Below are 6,972 nucleotides of genomic sequence, written 5' to 3'. Positions count from 1 at the left end.
CACCCCCCTCCCCTCAGTTTGTTTTTCAGAGTCCATCGTCTCTCATGGTTCATCTCCCCGTCCGACTTACTCCCCTTCATTCTTCCCCTCCTGCTATCTTCTTCTTTTTCTTTTTTCTTAACATATGTTGCATTATTTGTTTCAGAAGTACAGATCTATGATTCAACAGTCTTGCATAATTCACAGCACTCACCATAGCACATACCCTCCCCAATGTCTATCACCCAGCCACCCCATCCCTCCCACCCTCCACCACTCCAACAACACTCAGTTTGTTTCCTGAGATTAAGAATTCCTCACATCAGTGAGGTCATATGATACATGTCTTTCTCTGATTGACTTATTTCTCTCAGCATAACACCCTCCAGTTCCATCCACGTCGTTGCAAATGGCAAGATCTCATTCCTTTTTATGGCTGCATAATATTCCATTGTGATACCAAATGGTTCTTAATTCTTACCATAAAACATTAACAAAGCCTTTTTTAAAATTTTTATTTAAATTCCAGTTGGTTAACATACAACACAATATTAGTTTCAGGTGTACAATATAGTGATTCAACACTTCCATACAACACCTGGTGCTCATCAGAAGTGTAAAATACTAACTGTTTTTAAAGAAAAAAATATAAAATGTGAGGATATTCACCAAAATGATAACAATAATGATCCTTTGAATAGTTTAATTATGGGTGATTTTATTTTCTTCTTTAACTTAATACTTTGCAATATATTTTCAGGTATAAATGAATATATTTTGCAAAATAAACATATAAGTTAAAATGAACAACTAGGAGGATGGTACTCTGGTCTAACATCAGAAGAATTGCTCAGGACTAATAATACTAAAACCCAATACTTTGTTCATAGCAAACATTTTTTTCATGCTCAATCTGTAGTACTAAATAATTCTATCCAAGAACCCTGTTTATTCAATTTTTATGTAGATAATCCAGATGGGCCAATTGTCATTCCTTCCATTTATTCTCCAAATATTGTTGTCATGCTGACTGCATACATAGCACTGTATTAGAAGCTACTTTGTTGTTGTTTTGCTTTTAGTCATGTATAAAATGCTCCATACCGCAATAATCTTTCCCATATTTTCAACAACAGTGTCATGATACACAAGGGTGTGACTATCCATAGTAGACTAAAATAAAAAGTAGAAACCACAGTAAAAATACTAATATTTGCATCTTATTTATTTATGCTTTTTTTACTTAGAGGAGATCAAACTTAATATTTATAATTACATTACCTTTCAATATCTTGTCAATTAAAATCATGGATTCCAGGGCCAGAATGCCTAAGTCTGAATCCAGCCACTAGCTAGTTATGTGAGCTTGGACAGTTTACTTTGTCTTTCTGTAGGTCTCAAATTTATCATCCCCCCAAAATGGTATAATATTAATACTTGCTTATAGAGTTGTTATGAGGATTAAAAGAGAGTGTAGATCACTAAATATAAAATACTTAATAGAGTATGTGGGTATATAAAGCTTTCTCTATTATTGTCACCCCCCACAGGACTGAGGGCTGCCCAAAATGATAGCAATAATGATCATATAAATTAAATGGAAAACAATGTTGAGAATTGTAATTCTCAGTCATAGAATTCCAATCTAACTACTTGAGTATATCTACTTCTAAATCTAACTATACTATAATTCTACCCCACCTCACTGTGCATGTGCATAGAATCACCAAAGCTCACTGGCCTGAATTTTCAACTTTACACTGAACAATTAAGAGCTCATTAGGATACCCTTCGAGCTGCAGAACTGAAGATGAGTTCCACTTGGGAAACCATTATATCAATAATGAGATTAATTATGTGTGTGAAAACTTGCTCATAGTCACTGACAGTTTTATTCCAGGAGAAGAGAAAAAATTGGCTCATATAATGTCACTGGTTAATGCTGTGTAAGGACGGAGAACATGAACCTAGAGAATACACTGCCTTTATATGTAGCATTACACAACACTGTTTGGAAAACAGGAATTAGCATTTTGAGCTCCATACAAAGGTTTACACCTCCCCAAAGAAACTGGTATGAAAGTTTTCCTTTCATTGCCTACCCATGAGCAACTCATTCAATATGTCCGTAACAGAGCTCACTGTATTATCCCAACTCTTGTTCCTCCTTGTGCAGACAACCATTTGCCTAAAGAGGAAATCTGAAAGTAATTCTTGAGGCATCGCTCTGAAGCTTCAGCCCACCCAAATCCATTCAATCATTCACAAAGGCCAAAGGTTTTAATATTCCATGTACTTCTTTTTTTAATTTTTTTTATTTAAATTCAATTTAGATAACATATACTGTATAATTAGTTTCAGGGGTAGAATTTAGTAATTCATCAGTTGCAGAGAATACCCAGTGTTCATTACATCAAGTATCTTCCTTAATGCCCATCACCTAATTACCCCATGCCCCCACCCACCTCCCCTCCAGCAACCCTCAGTTTGTTTCCTAGAGTTAAGAGTCGTTTATGGTTTGCCTCCCTTTCTGTTTTCATCTCATTTTTATTTTCCTTCCCTTCCCCTATGTTCATCTGTTTTGTTTCTTAAATTTCACTTATGAGTGAAATCATATGGATTTTTCTTTCTCTGACTGACTTATTTCACTTAGCATAATATCCCCGGTTCTGTCCACATTGTTGAAAATGGCAACATTTCATTCTTTTTGATGGCTGAGTAATGTTCCTGTGTGTGTGTGTGTATGTGTGTGTGTGTGTGTGTACGTACGTACCACAACTTCTTTATCCATTTATCTGCAGATAGACATCTGGGCTCTTTCCATATTTGGCTATTGTGAGCACTGCTGCTCTAAACATTGGGGCGAATGCATTTCTTAAATCCATTCCTCCCGTAAACCTTACCTTGCCCATATGTCTCCTGGCTTAGATACTGTGTTTCTCCCTGAGGGTTTCAACAACCCTCTGATTGACTGCTCGGACTCCAGCCTTGACTCTTTCAAATAAGTCATCCATGCATTTGCCAGAGAGATCTACTGAAAATGCAAATCTCTCAATTAAAACCTTTCAGTGCTTTCCTTTGCTGCAGTACACTGGCCCGCTTCCTTAATGCAGCAAATTAACTTTGCACTATTTCATCTTCTATCTTCAGGGATAGAAAACGCAGTTATAGCCAGTGTTGCCTTCAGTGAATCTGCTTTTTCCATACCTTCACTTTCTGTCTACATTCAACTCTCTCCTCTCCTCCTCCAACTCAATTACATAGCAATTTTATCTGGTTCAATTATATCCTGGTAAAAACACTATAGTTGCACTTATTAAACTGCATTGTTACTATCTATCTGCCCATGTAGGTGGTTAGCTCTTATAAAAGGAATTATATATTGTATAAGAGTGAGAACATTCAAGTTAAACCAGTCTTTGTCATTTTTTTTAATGTTTTATTTATTTATTCATGAGAGTCAGAGAGAGAGAGGCAGAGGCAGAGGGAGAGGCGAGCCCGATGCTAGGCTCAATCCCAGGACCCTGGGATCACGACCAGAGCCGAAGGCAGATGCTTAACCATCTGAGCCACCCAGGCACCCCGCCTTTGTCATATTTTGATCAGTAATATACTACTTTGGTAATAACGGGCATGTATTTAAGCTCTCTGTACATCAATTTTTGTATTAGTAAAATGAGTAATTGTGAGGTGTGATTATAATGATTGCCTGTTATTTATTTTAAAATATCTCAGTATGTGCACAATATTTAACTGATCAGAAATACACACTTACCCCCAGAGGGCTAAATTAGTATTTGTAAGATTCTAATAAGACATCCACATCTACATGAAGCTACTCCAGTGGCTTCAATTATCTTTATTTCTGTTAAATATCAAAGAGTTGATTAATTAGCACTATAAACATTTAATGATTTTTTTTTCATTGTTAAATGAGATATTCAAGGTCTATACATTCGTTTCAAATATTTTTTTCGGGCCCTCCACCTTGTATGTAGTAAATAAAAGAATCTAGAGCAATCAATACCTTATGCCCTTTAGAAGTGTACCTGAAACTTAGGATCCTGATCATACCTATAACCAAAGCTGACAAGAAAGCTAGTCCACATTTCTGCCAGAATACTGTTACATGTGTCAGAAAAAGCGTTCTTTTTGCGAGTAGGAGCACACCAAGAACAGAAAGCTAGTTCTTTGTGGAGCTTCGAGAATGGAATGAAGGTTGTTACTGAGCCTGCTTGCTAAGGTCTTTATGTGGGCAAACTCATATGACTAGCATTCAATTGAAATATACCTTCTAGTAGCAAGGTGATGGGTAAATAGATGTAAAGCCTCACCCATTGCTAACAAGTGGAGGCTAATGAAACCTACATAAAGCTATATAAATGTGAGCAAAGCCTTTTCTTAGATAATTGTATGACAATAAGATAACATTGTGCAAAGTGATAACCAGAGAGCTTAGCATATGAGATACAATTTTTAAATATATAACTGTGTTTACTTCATCTTTATATCCCTGCAGCCCACAGTTTTCCAGTGTTGGCAGTATTGACATTTTGTGCCAGATGGTTATTTAGGAGGGCAGGACTATCCCGTGCATTGTAAGATGTTTAACAGCATCCTTGGATTCTACTCATTTGATGCCAGGAGCGCTCCCCATATGTGACAACCAAAAAGGCCATCAAAGATTGCTAGTGTCTCTGAATGGGACAAAATCACTGTTAGATGGTAACTACTGCTGTTACCTAATGCAATGCCAGGTACATACCACAAGTTCAAAGACAATTTTGAATTGGACATTTTATTAGAAGTTTCAGGGGCTGTGTAGCTCATGTGAAGCTAAATTACTGGTTTCATTCCTCAAGTGTCCTAATGAATTTTATTCTTTTCCTGCAAATTTTACAATTGCTTCAAAATTTTTTGTCATTGATTATTAAGACATTATCCTAAATTTAGAATTAATAAGCTCCAGAGGGAGAAGAGTATATTTTTCATGCTTTGAATCCATGAATGGGAAAGACAAAGTGAAGTAGACAGAGACCCAGCACGAATTTTCCTCATCTCCCACCCTCTGTATGAATAGGGATTATTTCTGACCTGAACTTCTAATTCAAAATCATTAGAATTACTAAAAAAAAAGTTTATTAAACCTGATGGGAAATATATTTTATTATGTATCAATAGTACCAATAATTGATATTATCATTTTTTAAAACTGAAATAAAATGTAAAACACTTACTTACAATTTTAAAACCATTGAATTTCATTTTCTGGTGAAAAAATTCACACTCATTCACCCACCAACTTACAAATGCCAGATTGGTAAAGTCAAGGTACATAATAGATCCTGACCACACCTAAAAGACAAGAGATTAATATGTAACTGATGCCATATATCTGTAGCCAAAAGAAAAAATTACATTAATAATATCTTTTCCAGCCTTAGAATTGGAAAATGGTTACCCTATTTATCAAATATTTCCCAATGGGAAATGCTTAGAGTGGTTTAATGCATGGTAAAATTTTTGATTTCTAATTAGAGTTTAAAATCTCATAAGGTTAGTATCAATTAACATCAACATAAAACACACACCACACTATATTTCACATATTAAGAATATAATCTTTAATTTTCAGAATTTAATATAATGGCAAATCCATACTATAAAGATGGACAGTTTTGAATACTACAACTTTCATTTGTGATTTTAAAAATCTAATTCTTGAATAATGAAATAAATTGCATGCATGAACTAACTCCAAAATAATGCAGTTCTGATATTACCAATAATTTTCCTTGCCTCCATTCCTAGCTCTCTAGTTACAAAATAATAATGCAGTTTTAAAGAAAAAAAATGTAAACTTTGTAATATTTGACTATTTGGTCTACCTATTATTTCTTTTCATGTACAAAGTTTTAGAAGTACCTATGCATTTAAAAAACTTTTACTGACTGTTATGTGCCAAACATTGCACTAAATTATGGTAAACAGTTGAGCCAGAGTATTGGAAATCATTTTTGGCCACGAATCAGAAAATGGGAATTCTAGTCCTTAAACTTGTTAACATAATATGACTTTTCATTATACTGTTATTGGAAAATAGTTGTTGAGTACCTTCTATGTGTTAAACCTGGCCTTTTAGCTCAATGCATTATACATGTTGAATCATTTATATCCTCCTAACAACTCTGCAAGAAATGTATGACCTCTATTTTAAAATGAGAAACTTGAGCTTCCCTGAACTTCTTGTTTCAACTTATAAAATGAGAATAATGATTTCTATTAGTAGCTATTACCAGGGCTGTTGTGGGAATCGCATTCACTCACAGGCAAGTGACCCACACAAACCTCACGTGATATTGTTACAGTGAATGACATCAAAATAGTCCCTTTGAGCATAGTAAACCTTTTAAGATTAGATTTTTAATTCTTTTTGGGAACTAGAAAGCATGCCCCCACATATATCTCAGAGCCTCTGATACATCAACTTGTCCTTTAGTACCAAAGGGACTGTTTCGGTTAAGTGCTTCGTGCCTATCAGCCCAGCAAGATGCCCTGAGAGTCCTGACTGCGTACTCAACTGTTGTTGAGAAACAGTTTTGTGACTGAGCCCCCACATGGCCAGCTGTGTTCAACCCTAGGGAGAACACGACTCAGAAACAGGTTTTCCAGTTTCCTTTTGATAATGGAGTTGGAGAAGTGAAAATGAACTAAGGTTGGTTCAGAGAAACAATTACTTTCGGAAAAATAATATATTCCATTGTTAAGGAATTTCTGTTCCTTGGGGCAAAAGGGACATAAACAAAGGGGGCTAGGTCTCAAGAAGAGGAACCAACTAACCTGGCAGATTATTGGCCTCTATAAATAATTTCCAAAGAATCTACAGAAATCTGTGGGCGCTCGGATAGGATGGAAAAAGTCCGTGGAGAAAAATATAGTGCAGGAAATGAGGGCTGAACTTTCCAGAACAAGGGATCAGCAGAAAAATTACTA

This window comes from Callorhinus ursinus, unplaced genomic scaffold, assembly GCF_003265705.2.
Source record: "Callorhinus ursinus isolate GAN/ISIS: 27379988/994484 unplaced genomic scaffold, GSC_fseal_2.0 scaffold1, whole genome shotgun sequence".
Lineage (NCBI taxonomy): Eukaryota > Metazoa > Chordata > Mammalia > Carnivora > Otariidae > Callorhinus > Callorhinus ursinus.
Note: the sequence above shows the minus strand (reverse complement) of the source record.